The sequence below is a fragment of the Leptodactylus fuscus genome, chromosome 6 (assembly GCF_031893055.1).
Source record: "Leptodactylus fuscus isolate aLepFus1 chromosome 6, aLepFus1.hap2, whole genome shotgun sequence".
NCBI classification, from domain to species: Eukaryota; Metazoa; Chordata; class Amphibia; order Anura; family Leptodactylidae; genus Leptodactylus; species Leptodactylus fuscus.
In genome coordinates this window covers 6,587,440-6,607,699 of record NC_134270.1, presented here as the reverse complement: position 1 = coordinate 6,607,699, position 20,260 = coordinate 6,587,440, and positions in this window count along the sequence as shown.

Here is a 20,260-nt window from a genome sequence, read left to right as displayed (position 1 = left end):
TGTATCTAAGCCTACTATGTGTGATGTGTATCTAAGCCTACTATGTGTGATGTGTATCTAAGCCTACTATGTGCCATGTGTATCTAAGCCTAGTATATGTCATGTGTATCTAAGCCTACTATGTGTGATGTGTATCTAAGCCTACTATGTGCCATGTACAGTATCTAAGCCTAGTATGTGCCATGTGTATCTAAGCCTACTATGTGTGATGTGTATCTAAGCCTACTATGTGCCATGTACAGTATCTAAGCCTAGTATGTGCCATGTGTATCTAAGCCTACTATGTGTGATGTGTATCTAAGCCTACTATGTGTGATGTGTATCTAAGCCTACTATGTGCCATGTGTATCTAAGCCTAGTATATGTCATGTGTATCTAAGCCTACTATGTGTGATGTGTATCTAAGCCTACTATGTGCCATGTGTATCTAAGCCTAGTATATGTCATGTGTATCTAAGCCTACTATGTGTGATGTGTATCTAAGCCTACTATGTGCCATGTACAGTATCTAAGCCTAGTATGTGCCATGTGTATCTAAGCCTACTATGTGTGATGTGTATCTAAGCCTACTATGTGCCATGTACAGTATCTAAGCCTAGTATGTGCCATGTGTATCTAAGCCTACTATGTGTGATGTGTATCTAAGCCTACTATGTGCCATGTACAGTATCTAAGCCTAGTATGTGCCATGTGTATCTAAGCCTACTATGTGTGATGTGTATCTAAGCCTACTATGTGCCATGTGTATCTAAGCCTAGTATATGTCATGTGTATCTAAGCCTACTATGTGTCATGTGTATCTAAGCCTAGTATGTGCCATGTGTATCTAAGCCTACTATGTGCCATGTGTATCTAAGCCTACTATGTGCCATGTGTATCTAAGCCTAGTATATGTCATGTGTATCTAAGCCTAGTATGTGCCATGTGTATCTAAGCCTACTATGTGCCATGTGTATCTAAGCCTACTATGTGCCATGTGTATCTAAGCCTAGTATATGTCATGTGTATCTAAGCCTACTATGTGTCATGTGTATCTAAGCCTACTATGTGCCATGCGTATCTAAGCCTACTATGTGCCATGTGTATCTAAGCCTAGTATATGTCATGTGTATCTAAGCCTACTATGTGCCATGTGTATCTAAGCCTAGTATGTGCCATGTGTATCTAAGCCTAGTATATGTCATGTGTATCTAAGCCTACTATGTGCCATGTGTATCTAAGCCTAGTATATGTCATGTGTATCTAAGCCTACTATGTGTGATGTGTATCTAAGCCTACTATGTGCCATGTACTGTATCTAAGCCTAGTATGTGCCATGTGTATCTAAGCCTACTATGTGTGATGTGTATCTAAGCCTACTATGTGCCATGTACAGTATCTAAGCCTAGTATGTGCCATGTGTATCTAAGCCTACTATGTGTGATGTGTATCTAAGCCTACTATGTGTGATGTGTATCTAAGCCTACTATGTGCCATGTGTATCTAAGCCTAGTATATGTCATGTGTATCTAAGCCTACTATGTGTGATGTGTATCTAAGCCTACTATGTGTGATGTGTATCTAAGCCTACTATGTGCCATGTGTATCTAAGCCTAGTATATGTCATGTGTATCTAAGCCTACTATGTGTGATGTGTATCTAAGCCTACTATGTGCCATGTGTATCTAAGCCTAGTATATGTCATGTGTATCTAAGCCTACTATGTGTGATGTGTATCTAAGCCTACTATGTGCCATGTACAGTATCTAAGCCTAGTATGTGCCATGTGTATCTAAGCCTACTATGTGTGATGTGTATCTAAGCCTAGTATGTGCCATGTGTATCTAAGCCTACTATGTGTGATGTGTATCTAAGCCTACTATGTGCCATGTACAGTATCTAAGCCTAGTATGTGCCATGTGTATCTAAGCCTACTATGTGTGATGTGTATCTAAGCCTACTATGTGCCATGTGTATCTAAGCCTAGTATATGTCATGTGTATCTAAGCCTACTATGTGTCATGTGTATCTAAGCCTAGTATGTGCCATGTGTATCTAAGCCTACTATGTGCCATGTGTATCTAAGCCTACTATGTGCCATGTGTATCTAAGCCTAGTATATGTCATGTGTATCTAAGCCTAGTATGTGCCATGTGTATCTAAGCCTAGTATATGTCATGTGTATCTAAGCCTACTATGTGCCATGTGTATCTAAGCCTACTATGTGTCATGTGTATCTAAGCCTACTATGTGCCATGTGTATCTAAGCCTAGTATGTGCGATGTGTATCTAAGCCTAGTATGTGTCATGTGTATCTAAGCCTACTATGTGCCATGTGTATCTAAGCCTAGTATATGTCATGTGTATCTAAGCCTACTATGTGTCATGTGTATCTAAGCCTAGTATGTGCCATGTGTATCTAAGCCTACTATGTGCCATGTGTATCTAAGCCTACTATGTGCCATGTGTATCTAAGCCTAGTATATGTCATGTGTATCTAAGCCTAGTATGTGCCATGTGTATCTAAGCCTAGTATATGTCATGTGTATCTAAGCCTACTATGTGCCATGTGTATCTAAGCCTACTATGTGTCATGTGTATCTAAGCCTAGTATATGTCATGTGTATCTAAGCCTAGTATGTGCCATGTGTATCTAAGCCTACTATGTGTCATGTGTATCTAAGCCTAGTATATGTCATGTGTATCTAAGCCTAGTATATGTCATGTGTATCTAAGCCTAGTATGTGCCATGTGTATCTAAGCCTATTATGTGTGATGTGTATCTAAGCCTAGTATGTGTGATGGTGTATCTAAGCCTAATATGTGTCATGTGTATCTAAGCCTAGTATGTGCGATGTGTATCTAAGCCTAGTATGTGTGATGTGTATCTAAGCCTAGTATGTGTGATGTGTATCTAAGCCTAGTATGTGCCATGTGTATCTAAGCCTAGTATGTGTGATGTGTATCTAAGCCTAGTATGTGTCATGTGTATCTAAGCCTAGTATGTGTGATGTGTATCTAAGCCTACTATGTGTGATGTGTATCTAAGCCTAGTATGTGTGATGTGTATCTAAGCCTAGTATGTGCCATGTGTATCTAAGCCTAGTATGTGCGATGTGTATCTAAGCCTAGTATGTGCCATGTGTATCTAAGCCTAGTATGTGTGATGTGTATCTAAGCCTAGTATGTGTGATGTGTATCTAAGCCTACTATGTGTGATGTGTATCTAAGCCTAGTATGTGCCATGTGTATCTAAGCCTAGTATGTGTCATGTGTATCTAAGCCTAGTATGTGCGATGTGTATCTAAGCCTAATATGTGTGATGTGTATCTAAGCCTAGTATGTGTCATGTGTATCTAAGCCTAATATGTGTGATGTGTATCTAAGCCTAGTATGTGTCATGTGTATCTAAGCCTACTATGTGCGATGTGTATCTAAGCCTAGTATGTGTGATGTGTATCTAAGCCTACTATGTGTGATGTGTATCTAAGCCTAGTATGTGTGATGTGTATCTAAGCCTAGTATATGTCATGTGTATCTAAGCCTAGTATGTGCCATGTGTATCTAAGCCTAGTATGTGTGATGTGTATCTAAGCCTACTATGTGTGATGTGTATCTAAGCCTACTATGTGCCATGTGTATCTAAGCCTAGTATGTGTGATGTGTATCTAAGCCTACTATGTGTGATGTGTATCTAAGCCTAGTATGTGTCATGTTTATCTAAGCCTAATATGTGTGATGGTGTATCTACGCCTAGTATGTGTGATGTGTATCTAAGCCTAGTATGTGTGATGTGTATCTAAGCCTAGTATGTCATGTGTATCTAAGCCTAGTATGTGCCATGTGTATCTAAGCCTAGTATGTGTCATGTGTATCTAAGCCTACTATGTGTCATGTGTATCTAAGCCTAGTATGTGCGATGTGTATCTAAGCCTAATATGTGTGATGTGTATCTAAGCCTAGTATGTGTCATGTGTATCTAAGCCTACTATGTGCGATGTGTATCTAAGCCTAGTATGTGTGATGTGTATCTAAGCCTACTATGTGTGATGTGTATCTAAGCCTAGTATGTGTGATGTGTATCTAAGCCTAGTATATGTCATGTGTATCTAAGCCTAGTATGTGCCATGTGTATCTAAGCCTAGTATGTGTCATGTGTATCTAAGCCTACTATGTGCCATGTGTATCTAAGCCTAGTATGTGTGATGTGTATCTAAGCCTACTATGTGTGATGTGTATCTAAGCCTAGTATGTGTCATGTGTATCTAAGCCTAATATGTGTGATGGTGTATCTAAGCCTAGTATGTGTGATGTGTATCTAAGCCTAGTATGTGTGATGTGTATCTAAGCCTAGTATGTCATGTGTATCTAAGCCTAGTATGTGTGATGTGTATCTAAGCCTAGTATGTGTGATGTGTATCTAAGCCTAGTATGTCATGTGTATCTAAGCCTAGTATGTGTGATGTGTATCTAAGCCTAGTATGTGTGATGGTGTATCTAAGCCTAGTATGTGCGATACTGTCCGCTGAGCTGTGTATCTAATCTTCTTGTGTATCTTGTGCAGTGTTCTCCGCCTGACTCCAGGATGATGATGTCACTTCTTGTGGTTTGGCTCTGGTCATGTTACATTTGGTGGTTTTGCTCTCCTGACACCCGCCAGGGACCTGTAATCCTAAAGCACTGTCAGATGTAATCTCTGGGGTCAGGTCAGAGGTCAGCAGGAGCCTCAGTCCCCCCACCTGGATTATAGGGGGACATATAACCTGGGCCTTCCCTCGCCATCACTGAGGTATCCTGGTGCCTCCTCCTGTGTGCTGTGCAGAGCTGGATGAGCGCGGAGTAGTGCGGAGATGTTTGTCACCAGTGAGTCCTCGCAGCCGCTCTGGATCTGCAGCTCTGCCCCATATACAGCGACGAGTCCTAAATTAGGAGTGGGGCCAATCTCTAATCCCTGGCTGAGCGGCCCTCACTCGGCTGTCGTCATGGGCTTCTATTTTGGGGGCACGGGAGACAGGCTGCGGGTTATGGGATGCCAGGGATTGTTCACCCGCAGCCCCTGAACGTGAGCCCCTGGTAGTCACATAGTGTCCTGGGCGTGTGGCCTTCCTATAATAGCCCCATTAACCCTCTGCGCTCCCACCTCTCGGGGTACGCGGGGCCCGAACGCTGCTCAGGGATCTTCTGTAATCTCTTTTGATCTGGTCACTTTGGACATTTGTCCTCGGTGTCCTAATGGGAACCTTATATTTAGGAGAGGACAGCCTGGAATACAAGTGTCACCCTCCTCAGATGGGTGTCCAGCGCCAGGAGTGCGACAGCTGCGCCAGCCCAAAATTAGGGGCACGAGCACAAGAAGAGCGGCCCTATTTGTAGACTCGGAGTCTTTGTTGCACATAGAAAGCCCCCATCGTATTTATTAGGGGGCGCACATTTATTAAGGGGTCATAGGCGACACACATTAAGGTGTATATATATTATAGAGGGGTACGTATTATTTGGGGTATACATTTATTAACAAGTTGTAGTCTTCAGGGGTACATATACAGGAGGACATGATTTCAGTGCCACACACTTATTAAATGATCATTTTTGTAGGGTGCACTCAGATGCACACTCGGCCCCACATTGGTTGTGCACTCGGCTCCATATTGGATGCACACTCGGCCCCACATTGGATGCACACTCAACCCCACATTGGATGCACACTCACCCCACATTGTTTGCACACTCGGTCCTACATTGGATGCACACTTGGCCTCACATTGGATGCACACTCGGCCCCACATAGGATGCACACTCAGCCCCTCATTGGTTGCACAGTCAGCCCCACATTGGATGCAAACTCGGCCCCACACTGGATGCACACTCAGCCCCTCATTGGATTCACACTCGGCTCCACATTGGATGCATACTCAGCCTCACATTGGTTGCACACTCCATTGCTCCAGGTCAAACACCTTAAACGGATTGTACAGGATTGCAAAAACATGGCTGCCTTTTTCAAACTCAGCGCCACACTTGTCCACAGGTTATGGCTGGTACTGCGATGTGTGGACAGGTGTGGACGCCGCCATTGATTTCATGGTCTGTCCATCAGGGCTCGTTGTGCCCCAAATATCTAAACCGTAAAGCTGCAGAGGGTTTGGGACGGGCTCACGGGGCTCCGGGACCTCATGTGTTTTCTGTTTGCTGTGAAATCTGTTTCTCTACAATCTGTTGTCAGTGTTTGATGTTCTAATTCGGGGGGAATGTGCGGTTCATTATAACAGATGGTCATGTGACCACACGCCGCACATGATTGGCAGAGGCTGCGCTTACTAAGCAGGGAGACGTTATCTGGGGTACGACACCCTTTACGCCCTGATTATAACATTTTAGGTCACAATGTCTTAGTCTTCCTTCTTAAAGGAACATTCCAGTAACTACTGTGTTATCCTATAGTGGGCGGGGCCTGAGGGGTGGGGCCTGGCACAGGAAACCACTGAGTGAACTTCCTGTGTCAGGCTCCGCCCCTCAGGCTCTTCATCAGTTTCCTCTGAAGTGTTCCTTTAAAGCATACGTGGCATGTTAAAGGGGTATCTGGGGGGTGCGCGTAATACCCCATGGCTACACTCCCTACGGGCGTAGTCACCACACCCTTTATTGTACCATGGGCCCAAAATGTGCTGGTCATACAGTGGCTCAGCTGGGTCAAAAAGGATCGAACAATCGATTCGGGAACATGTAACACCCAAAACTACAGCGCCTCATCTCTCATCTCCCTGTTAGGGTGACACAGAGGGGGATGGGGAGTAGGGGTAACTGTATTTTGTAACTTTGGGGTGGAGTTTCCCTTTAAAGACCTGAACATCTGCTTTCCCATCCACGTGAGTGTCAGTGACAGGTGCCCTTTAAGTATGGGAATGCTACGTGGCTATCCCGGGAACGCTGAGGGGTGATGTAAAATCTCTGCAGGGAATGACAACAATTCCAAACGTGTCGTCTCGCTAACGGCAGGGTAATAGGAAGGTATCAAAATGTGTATATATATATATATATAAACACTAAGCTGGGTGCAATCCAAGATGGCCGCCACCAGACTTTGGAGCAGACCAAGTGCCGTGCCCTGTCCGTCGTCCTGTCTCTAGAGAACACAATATAGCAATTGAATTTCATCTCCCTCCTCCCTCTCTGGCAGCGTTACCAGCCTCATCCAGTGCCCAGAGCGCTGGGCTATGTACAGGAATGCCACCCTCCGAGCTGGCGCGGTATTTAAGTGCTTACCGTCTCTCCGGAGCTCAGCAGAATTCCATCAACCTACGTAGACGAGAATTCCTGTGTCCCCATAGACTGTGGATGAGGCGCCGCGCCCACACCGGCCCGCACTGTGTCTGTGGAGGAAGAACCATCTACCTGGGGCAACATGGCCGTGCCCAGGCCGGGGGGGGGGGGGGGGGGGGTCTGGGGGGGATTTACCTTACAATAGTCCAAGTTAGTCCTTGACGAGACTCATCTAGTATACAGTAATCTAGTGTACCGTAAGAAACATCACATCCATTTTTTTCACAATTTTAAAATTTGGACACTTTATCTCAGAAATTCACAATTTTTTACAAAATTTTCGTAAAAAATTCTTTGCTTTGATCGGCGTTCACCCCTGAACTATGACCTTTTACATCTCCAATCTGAAATCATCCGGAATATCTGATTCATTTGTCTCAGAATTATTTTTTCCTAAGAATTCTCCGTTTTTTATTTCATCATCTTAGAATCGTAGGTTTATTATTTAACAATTGGACAAATTTTACCCTAATTTTACCACAAAAAACGGGGAAAACTTATTGACTCGAGTATAAGCCGAGGGAGGGAAATGTATGACATTCTGTGTGCTCATGTTACTCCTAGGAGGCTTCGGGCCTGTATGGTAATGTGTCAGACATCATGTGGTCTGGGATATTACCATACAGGCCCGAAGCCTACTAGGAGTAACATTGGATCCTGGAGAGGTGAGTAACACTGATTATTATGTTCCCTCACCTCCCCTGGGGCTCCGATTATTATAGTCGGGGGGTCTGAAAAGACCCTGAGTATAATAATAGCGGAAGGGATCGCAACCTGGGCCTGCTCACTGCTGACCACCGCGACCTATAGTACAAGGCATACCTCCTAACTGTCCCGGATTCTGTAGGACATTCATGGATTCGGTGTCCTGTCCCGCGGTCCCGGTTTGAACTCGTTGAATAAATAGGTGATTAAAGCAGGAGCTGTCACATCTCAGCTCCTTCCTTACCGCTGCGCTCCGGCATGTGTGACGTCACATCGCACCTACAACTATGTGAGGGAGAGAGCGGCGGGGGAGCTTTGGAAGGTGAGTATAAGTGTTTTTTGTGTTAAACATTAAGGTGGAACATAATGTAGGGAGCCCCTGACACTGGGGGCAGAGATGGGGAGATATGAAACTGGGAGCAGAGATGGGGGGACATGAAACTGGGGGCAGAGATGGAGGGGGGGACATGAAACTGGGGGCAGAGATGGAGGGGGGGACATGAAACTGGGGGCAGAGATGGAGGGGGGGACATGAAACTGGGGGCAGAGATGGAGGGGGGACATGAAACTGGGGGCAGAGATGGAGGGGGGACATGAAACTGGGGGTATAGATGAGACATGAAACTGGGGGCAGAAATGGAGGGGGGACATGAAACTGGGGGCAGAGATGGAGGGGGGACATGAAACTGGGGGCAGAGATGGAGGGGGGACATGAAACTGGGGGCAGAGATGGAGGGGGGACATGAAACTGGGGGCAGAGATGGAGGGGGGACATGAAACTGGGGGCAGAGATGGAGGGGGGACATGAAACTGGGGGCAGAGATGGAGGGGGACATGAAACTGGGGGCAGAGATGGAGGGGGACATGAAACTGGGGGCAGATATGGAGGGACATGAAACTGGAGGCAGATGAAGGGTGTATATGAAACTGGGGGAGAGATAGAGGGCGGACATATAATTTACGGGTGACTGTAGGAGGATTATACTGTGTGCGGGCACATGAAAAATGAATGATAATGGGCGGAGTCAACATAAAAGTGGGCGGAGCTAAATTTGCCCATTTTGTCCCTCTTTCTGATCTTCAAAAATTGGGAGGTATGGGTACAAGGGGAGGTGGGGGGCGGCAGTGAGCAGGTCTGGGGAGGTTGGTAGATAAGCGGCTACCTGCTGAGGATACTCCAGCGTCCTATTATAAAACAAAAAAAAAGTACCGGTAATTTTTCTTACCAACCTGCCGCTGCTCCCACTGCCGCCACCTCCTCTTCTCCCGGCAGTATGCTGCTCTCAGTGTAGGGGTGCGTGATGACGCCGCCTGTGCTGAGACGCAGTAAGACGTCATTGACACATGCCGGGTGCGGGCCTGAGCTGAGCGTGTGAACTAGAGCGGAGGACCGCTGCTGACTGTGTGCGGCCGCCGGAGTAGCGCTGCTGCCGATAGGTGAGTGGTGAAGCAGCGCTGTCTCCAGGATGTTTCCAAAGCAGAGAAGACACTCTGGAAACATCTTGGGGCGGTCCTGGAGACAGCGCTGCCTCACCACTCACCTATCGGCAGCAGCGCTGCTCCAGCGGGCGCCCACCGGGGTCTTGTCGCACGACTCGAGTTTACTGTGCTGGAAAACTCGGCTTATACTGGAGTATATACCGTATACCAGACCGCTCCCCAGACAATTCATCTTGTGATCTCCAGGCACTGACTCGTTACCTCAGAATTCAGTTTTTACGTCCAGTCTTTTACCTCAGATCTGACTTAAAATTTAAAAATTTTTTATTTGAGAATTCCAAAATATATTGTGGAACTCAATCAATTTAATTTCAAAATTGTATCTTTTTAAAAATAAAAATGTCCTCACTTGTGTCCCTTGTAGTGACCTGACCTGACGCCCCTTCCCTCTCACCGTAACCCCTCAGGGGCTGTTTACAATCCAGGGTGACATGAAAATTGAGCCAGAGCTCAGATTTTGGTAGGTCTGACGCCTGTCGCCCAGGCCGGCTATTTCTGTCATCTGCCAGAGGTCAGCCTTGAGGTCACGCCTGGCCCGGGGCGCTGCCGATCCCGCACGTGAATAAATATGAACCCCCGTCCTGATGATAAACAGAAATCCGAGACCTCCCAGGGTCACCCTTAATGCGCTCTTACCCCCATTGCTTTAATCTGCGCCCCCTCCCCCAACCCTATAACAACCAGATGTGGTCGTGTCCTGCCGAGTCTCGTCGTGTCATTACTACACGGGGCCTTGGTTTCGGCGCCGGGGTTCAGCATTGAGGGCCATTGTCCCTAAATTTACAAAAAGTTGGATATAACCAATTTGGTCGCCATAACCCATTCAGCTTTCCTAAGGTTCTGACTGGTAAATCTGTCCAGTTCCACCCCCTGCTCCGATACTCCGGTCTGAGGAGGACGTGGCTGAGGACCCCTTTAATGGCGGCCATATTGGTTTCTACCTAAATATCCTTCTCCCTAGTTTGGTTTCTGGAACCGTCCACCAGCCTTGTATTTTGGGGTGTCCACTCTTATAACCAGGTAGATTCGTCATTCAGGGCTCTAGGAAAGCTGGGTGACACCCCGGCCTGAGCCACTTAGGCGGCCATATTGGTTGCTATCAGAATTTTTGATTTCTGGACACTTTGGGCAGATGTTGGTTCCTCCAGATGTTTCTTAAGATGTTCTTGTAGTCTTTGAGTCTCACAACAGTGTATCTCCTATAAGTGTGTAGATTTGTCTTTCAGGGCTCTAGGAAAGCTGAGTAACACCCCAATCAGAGACACTTAGGCGGCCATACTGGTTCCCAATGAAGTTTTTTTGTTTTCTGGACACTTCTGGCAGATGTCCATCCCTCCACCTGTTTCTTAAAGTGTCCTTACAGCCCTGGGGTGTCACCGACAAGGTATTTTGAGGTTGTCCTCTCCCTTAACTTCGTAGGTTTACCATTCAGGGTTCTAGGAAAGCTAGGTGACAATCCAGTCGGAGTGACATTGGCGGCCATATTTGTCTGACCACTATGCCCCGCCTGTTTCTTAAGATGCTCTTGCAGCCATGAAGTGTCACAATGGTGTATTTAGGGGTTGGGCTCTCCTATCAGGGTTCTAGGAAAGCTGGGTGACACCCCAGTCAGCGCTGCAGTGGAGGCCAAATCGGTTGCCACTTGCCATTGATATTTTTTAGTTTTCGGGCCACTTTTGGCAGATGTCAGCCCTGCCGCCTGTGTCTTCAGATGCAGCAGCCCCGGGGTCTCGAGGAATAGAAGCTGCTTTTGTTCCAGGAGCAATTATGACATTCCTGCAGCGCTACCAAGCAGAGTACAGTCTGGCGGGGAGATTGGGCCGCTGCGCCCCGTGGGAGTCCCTGCGCTCCATTCACAGGCTGCAGATTTTCTCTCTTTGCAGAAGGTATTTGGGGAATGTGCAGACACGAGATGTCAGCTGTGAGAGCGGCTGCACCTCTGCAACATCCTTATACTCCATTCACAGCCAAAGCTGCCTTCAGAATGGTTGTCCTTGGAAAGTAGAATAGTTTGTTTACGCCGTTGTCAGGCAACTAACAGTCCAGAGGTCACAATTCATTACATTTTGATAATCAGGAACATTTTGAATGCAGCTTTGGATGTGACTGGAGTATAAAACTCAAAATCAAGACACAATGAGGGGGCTGGTGTAGATTTCATGTATCACCTGGCATGAGTTATAGTAAGTCCGGTCAGTCCGAGGCTCCCCCCCCGCCCCCGTCTTGGCCCGACCTTGGTCTCTGCTTGGCCTCACCCACTGTCGTAAAGGAGCTGAGCTGCAATACCGGACACAACCTGTGGGTGAGAGTGGCGCTAGAGGGCACCATGCTACACGTATCACCTCTCGCTCTTTGATACTAATCTACAATCAGTGCGCCAACTGAGCAGACGTTACACTGAATAGAATTCAAGAATTACAGTGAAGACTGACACACATACAGATGGATAGCAGAGAGGGAGCGCTGGGTCACATTTCAGATTTCTGTGCCTTGCAAGGTCAGTGGAAAACTGAAGGGAATACTGTTGTATGATTCCAGGATGGGAAGCTGTCCATGTGTGAACAGGTGCTGAATATTAATTTCATGTTTCATCCCAGGTGGCCGCACTGCCCGGGAGGGCTCAATGCCAAGACGCGGCGACATCACAGGGAGCGGCACAACCCGACCACCTTGTGCCCCCGAGGGTGGAATCTGTCACTGTATTGGAGCCTGGATGGAGAATGTGCCTCTAAATGGTGCGGGGCCCGAGGGGGTGGAGCCTGGCACAAAATATATTCAAACCCCTGTGTTATACTCCGCCCCCTCAGGCCCTGCACTGGACACTGTACAAGGTATCACTTCTGACCAGACTGTTACTTATTGTTACTGTAATATCAATTCTTATCAGATCCTGAGCCCTGCACTGACCTGATGTCTCACAGCTGAGGGTTTGTTACAAGACGTTTACAAATTACAGCAGTTTAAAGGTTCAGGGGGTAGGAGATGGTCGGACGCCTGCTGAGGCCTTATGGCTGCTTAACATAGAACGCCATCGCTCTGTCACTGTGTCAGTAGGCCGCGTTCACACCCGACCTCTGTCATAGGATTAGATACACGGCTCAGTATACAGTATCACACGGGATAGGATTAGATACAGCTCAGTATACAGTATTACACAGGATAGGATTAGATACACAGCTCAGTATACAGTATCACACAGGATAGGATTAGATACACGGCTCAGTATACAGTATCACACAGGATAGGATTAGATACACAGCTCAGTATACAGTATCACACAGGATAGGATTAGATACACAGCTCAGTATACAGTATCACACAGGATAGGATTAGATACACAGCTCAGTATACTGTATCACACAGGATAGGATTAGATACACAGCTCAGTATACAGTATCACACAGGATAGGATTAGATACACAGCTCAGTATACAGTATCACACAGGATAGGATTAGATACACAGCTCAGTATACTGTATCACACAGGATAGGATTAGATACACAGCTCAGTATACAGTATCACACAGGATAGGATTAGATACACAGCTCAGTATACAGTATCACACAGGATAGGATTAGATACACAGCTCAGTATACAGTATCACACAGGATAGGATTAGATACACAGCTCAGTATACAGTATCACACAGGATAGGATTAGATACACAGCTCAGTATACAGTATCACACAGGATAGGATTAGATACACAGCTCAGTATACAGTATCACACAGGATAGGATTAGATACACAGCTCAGTATACAGTATCACACGGGATAGGATTAGATACACGGCTCAGTATACTGTATCACACAGGATAGGATTAGATACACGGCTCAGTATACAGTATCACACATGATAGGATTAGATACAGCTCAGTATACAGTATCACACAGGATAGGATTAGATACAGCTCAGTATACAGTATCACACAGGATAGGATTAGATACACAGCTCAGTATACAGTATCACACAGGATAGGATTAGATACACAGCTCAGTATACAGTATCACACAGGATAGGATTAGATACACAGCTCAGTATACAGTATCACACGGGATAGGATTAGATACACAGCTCAGTATACAGTATCACACGGGATAGGATTAGATACACGGCTCAGTATACTGTATCACACAGGATAGGATTAGATACACGGCTCAGTATACAGTATCACACATGATAGGATTAGATACAGCTCAGTATACAGTATCACACAGGATAGGATTAGATACACAGCTCAGTATACAGTATCACACAGGATAGGATTAGATACACAGCTCAGTATACAGTATCACACGGGATAGGATTAGATACACGGCTCAGTATACTGTATCACACAGGATAGGATTAGATACACGGCTCAGTATACAGTATCACACATGATAGGATTAGATACAGCTCAGTATACAGTATCACACAGGATAGGATTAGATACAGCTCAGTATACAGTATCACACAGGATAGGATTAGATACACGGCTCAGTATACAGTATCACACAGGATAGGATTAGATACACAGCTCAGTATACAGTATCACACAGGATAGGATTAGATACACAGCTCAGTATACAGTATCACACAGGATAGGATTAGATACACAGCTCAGTATACAGTATCACACAGGATAGGATTAGATACACAGCTCAGTATGCAGTATCACACAGGATAGGATTAGATACACAGCTCAGTATACAGTATCACACAGGATAGGATTAGATACAGCTCAGTATACAGTATCACACAGGATAGGATTAGATACACAGCTCAGTATACAGTATCACACAGGATAGGATTAGATACACAGCTCAGTATACAGTATCACACAGGATAGGATTAGATACACAGCTCAGTATACAGTATCACACAGGATAGGATTAGATACGGCTCAGTATACAGTATCACACGGGATAGGATTAGATACACAGCTCAGTATACAGTATCACACAGGATAGGATTAGATACACGGCTCAGTATACAGTATCACACAGGATAGGATTAGATACACGGCTCAGTATACAGTATCACACAGGATAGGATTAGATACAGCATCATACAGGATAGGATTAGATACACAGCTCAGTATACAGTATCACACAGGATAGGATTAGATACACAGCTCAGTATACAGTATCACACAGGATAGGATTAGATACACAGCTCAGTATACAGTATCACACAGGATAGGATTAGATACACAGCTCAGTATACAGTATCACACAGGATAGGATTAGATACACAGCTCAGTATACAGTATCACACAGGATAGGATTAGATACACCACTCAGTATACAGTATCACACAGGATAGGATTAGATACACAGCTCAGTATACAGTATCACACGGGATAGGATTAGATACACAGCTCAGTATACAGTATCACACAGGATAGGATTAGATACACAGCTCAGTATACAGTATCACACAGGATAGGATTAGATACACAGCTCAGTATACAGTATCACACAGGATAGGATTAGATACACAGCTCAGTATACAGTATCACACAGGATAGGATTAGATACACAGCTCAGTATACAGTATCACACAGGATAGGATTAGATACACAGCTCAGTATACAGTATCACACAGGATAGGATTAGATACACAGCTCAGTATACTGTATCACACAGGATAGGATTAGATACACAGCTCAGTATACAGTATCACACAGGATAGGATTAGATACACAGCTCAGTATACAGTATCACACAGGATAGGATTAGATACACAGCTCAGTATACAGTATCACACAGGATAGGATTAGATACACGGCTCAGTATACAGTATCACACGGGATAGGATTAGATACACGGCTCAGTATACTGTATCACACAGGATAGGATTAGATACACGGCTCAGTATACAGTATCACACATGATAGGATTAGATACAGCTCAGTATACAGTATCACACAGGATAGGATTAGATACAGCTCAGTATACAGTATCACACAGGATAGGATTAGATACACAGCTCAGTATACAGTATCACACAGGATAGGATTAGATACACAGCTCAGTATACAGTATCACACAGGATAGGATTAGATACACAGCTCAGTATACAGTATCACACGGGATAGGATTAGATACACAGCTCAGTATACAGTATCACACGGGATAGGATTAGATACACGGCTCAGTATACTGTATCACACAGGATAGGATTAGATACACGGCTCAGTATACAGTATCACACATGATAGGATTAGATACAGCTCAGTATACAGTATCACACAGGATAGGATTAGATACACAGCTCAGTATACAGTATCACACAGGATAGGATTAGATACACAGCTCAGTATACAGTATCACACGGGATAGGATTAGATACACGGCTCAGTATACTGTATCACACAGGATAGGATTAGATACACGGCTCAGTATACAGTATCACACATGATAGGATTAGATACAGCTCAGTATACAGTATCACACAGGATAGGATTAGATACAGCTCAGTATACAGTATCACACAGGATAGGATTAGATACACGGCTCAGTATACAGTATCACACAGGATAGGATTAGATACACAGCTCAGTATACAGTATCACACAGGATAGGATTAGATACACAGCTCAGTATACAGTATCACACAGGATAGGATTAGATACACAGCTCAGTATACAGTATCACACAGGATAGGATTAGATACACAGCTCAGTATGCAGTATCACACAGGATAGGATTAGATACACAGCTCAGTATACAGTATCACACAGGATAGGATTAGATACAGCTCAGTATACAGTATCACACAGGATAGGATTAGATACACAGCTCAGTATACAGTATCACACAGGATAGGATTAGATACACAGCTCAGTATACAGTATCACACAGGATAGGATTAGATACACAGCTCAGTATACAGTATCACACAGGATAGGATTAGATACGGCTCAGTATACAGTATCACACGGGATAGGATTAGATACACAGCTCAGTATACAGTATCACACAGGATAGGATTAGATACACGGCTCAGTATACAGTATCACACAGGATAGGATTAGATACACGGCTCAGTATACAGTATCACACAGGATAGGATTAGATACAGCATCATACAGGATAGGATTAGATACACAGCTCAGTATACAGTATCACACAGGATAGGATTAGATACACAGCTCAGTATACAGTATCACACAGGATAGGATTAGATACACAGCTCAGTATACAATATCACACAGGATAGGATTAGATACACAGCTCAGTATACAGTATCACACAGGATAGGATTAGATACACAGCTCAGTATACAGTATCACACAGGATAGGATTAGATACACAGCTCAGTATACAGTATCACACAGGATAGGATTAGATACACAGCTCAGTATACAGTATCACACAGGATAGGATTAGATACACAGCTCAGTATACAGTATCACACAGGATAGGATTGGATACACAGCTCAGTATACAGTATCACACAGGATAGGATTAGATACAGCTCAGTATACAGTATCACACAGGATAGGATTAGATACAGCTCAGTATACAGTATCACACAGGATAGGATTAGATACACAGCTCAGTATACAGTATCACACAGGATAGGATTAGATACACAGCTCAGTATACAGTATCACACAGGATAGGATTAGATACACAGCTCAGTATACAGTATCACACAGGATAGGATTAGATACAGCTCAGTATACAGTATCACACAGGATAGGATTAGATACACGGCTCAGTATACAGTATCACACAGGATAGGATTAGATACACAGCTCAGTATACAGTATCACACAGGATAGGATTAGATACAGCTCAGTATACAGTATCACACAGGATAGGATTAGATACAGCTCAGTATACAGTATCACACAGGATAGGATTAGATACAGCTCAGTATACAGTATCACACAGGATAGGATTAGATACACGGAGCATGATTCAGGCTTGTATACACCCCCTGGCCAGTATATACTATGCAGGGCCCCTTTAAGCAGTACATTTATTATTTTCTATTTTCCTCGGATCATCCGTTCCCAGAATCCGCCAATCCTCTGTGGGATGATGATAATTTCTCTTTGGTGAAAATTTAGACCTCGCTGCCAAGACATCAACAAAAATCATTGCTAATAATCTTGTGCCTGTGCTTGGGCAGAGTGCAGACTTGGCCGGGGCTCAGCAGGAGCATTAAGAGCCCGGGGCCCGGCCCCTGATATATCATCTTATTATTCCAGTGGCCCCACCCGAGGGAAGGAAGTGCAGTCAGTGTCAGGCGGATGGAGAGCAGATGTCAGACTGTGTCAGCGGCACCAGGGACTTAAAGGGGCTCTCCACTGGGGTGCAGACTTAAAGGGGAACTCTACCAGATCAGACATTCACTTAAGATTAGATTCCCTTATTATATAGAGGAGGAGGAGCTGGAGAAAATAGTGTCACATGACTTCTCTGAACTCTGCTGGAAGGCGGAGAGGACTCTTCCTGTTAATATAGAGTCAGGAGGGAGGAGCTTCCCTTTCTTACCATCTGATTGGCCCACTAGAATACCCACTCCCTTCCCCCACACCCAAAAGGAAGAAAAAAACTAAAGATCTCCATTCTAATTCACTATTGTTGTTGTGCTGACAACCCCTTTAATCACTTGGTTGTCACAGCCCCGCCCACTGTCCCTGGCCTCACTGAGCCTGTATGTATGTGAATGTATTTCAGACAATGTCCAGGAGTTCTGCGTCCTTGTGTTTCTAGGAAACTTCTCTCCTTCTTTATCTGTTCACACGTCTTTGAAGGAAACCACAAGTCACACCAGAGTGCGAACGGATCTCGCCGGTCACAAGATGCTGGTCAGCGATTAAAGGGGAAGTCTTGTATTAGTATGGATTATGTAAGGCTGGTGTGTAATGTGACATAAATAGAAATGATTGTTATACATCCAAAGACCTCCGGATACTGTGCTGAATGTGAAGGTAGTCACACGGCGACTCGCACCGCCGCGCCAGCACAACGCCAACGCAGAAAGTACAGACATGGCGGATTTATTGCCACCATCAATGGCAGCTTGTGAGTCATAAGACAACGCGACACCCTGTGATCTGTGGCCATGTGATGCGTGTCACGGCCCAAGTCATCCTATACCCCTTATGGAGGTGTCCTTTAATTAAAGGGATATTCAGTTTTTTTGCCCCTAAACCAATGGCTCCTCCAAAGAAGTAGAAGATTTTAGTTGGAGACCGACTGAGCCGTCTGCATGCTTTACTAAGTATCTATTGTCACGCTTCCACCTTCCTCCCTAATATGTCTGAGTAATAAGTAAAAGTGGAGCTCCCCTTTAAATGGCGATGACTATGACTCTGCCGCTGTATATTCCGCTGACGCAGAGACATGGAGGGTTTCCTTCACTTTCACTGGTAATGATGACAAATAAGATCCCAATTAGCAGAATCCGCAACAATTCAGGTGATTATTCTGGAGAATGAGGCTATTAAGTAATAAAGCGCCGGCTCGCGTCTCCTCGCCCCGATCAAGAGTCCAAGACGTAGACGTCAGTGTAAGGAGATGGTGACCTCGCCCTTACAGGGATCCCTGACCTGGCAGTAATAAGCGTATGATGTATCATCAGAGGAGTCAGGTCAGTAGTCGGGGTTCTCGGGACTTCACACGTCCATTGGCTACACAATAACATTCCATGTCCAACGTTTAAAGGGCCAGAATCAGGACTGTCATTGTCACCATCACTTTGCACATGTTTAGGGTGCAGCGGCCGTCTCCTGGTTCACTCCATTGTGACCTCACCCATGTAGGACCGGGTCCACTTCTCTTCCATTCGACACCTTGTTGGACTCATTGACTACCTGTAGACTTTGGCAGGACCGGCACTCAAAGGCACAACTGGAAGCTTCTGGACCACAATACAAAATCTATAATTGGGCCATTGAGGGGTGTTAGGGGCCCCCTTAGGATACAGGATGCAAAACAACTGCTACCTCTGTGCCTCCTATAGCAGATTATCTCACGTATATGGCGCCTTCCCACAAATGACCATCCTTGTCCCAAATCTTCATTCCTGGTAAATCCAGCTTGTTCCACCACAAGGCGAAGGGATTTGCAAGCCCTTCCTGACAGTGGATGTTCCTACTCAGATTGGAGACTCAGTTTTATTACCTTTAGAGGTGTCTACACCAAAAACATGGGTGCACCTGTGCATGGGGGAGTTGGGAGGAATACAGGGCTAATGACAGGTGGCCATACACCTTAGATGTTCCTCCTGACCGCCACATACAAAGTTTGGCCAAGTGTGCATGTATTCTCAGTGGGGATGGAGGAGACCACTGCTAGACAACTCTCTTCACAGGTGACCGGATGAAATCATACAATCGGTCTTCAGAAATCCAACAATCCCAACATCTGCAAAGAATCTGGAGGCCTAGGACATATGACATGGTCACCCTGTCCCGTGAAAATTGTCAGGGATGGCCAACACTCATAATGGGAACCTTGGAACCTCAATCTCTCTTGATGCCCGAGGTCGGGTTTTTAGAGTGCACCTCCTACCCACAGCATTTTAGTTAGATTGCCCCTGGTATACTAAAGGGTAACTCTCATCAAATCTTCACCCATTAATGGCAGCTCAGTCACATTGCCCAGTGTCGGTTGTACATGCATTGCTTTAGCTCTATAACTTGCACCTCACCCCAATGGTGCCCCAGGCAGCTGCCTATTGTGCCTACCCCCACATTAGTTCTGCTCTCTCACTTGTTTACTTACACCATCCTGCTCATCATGGAGACAA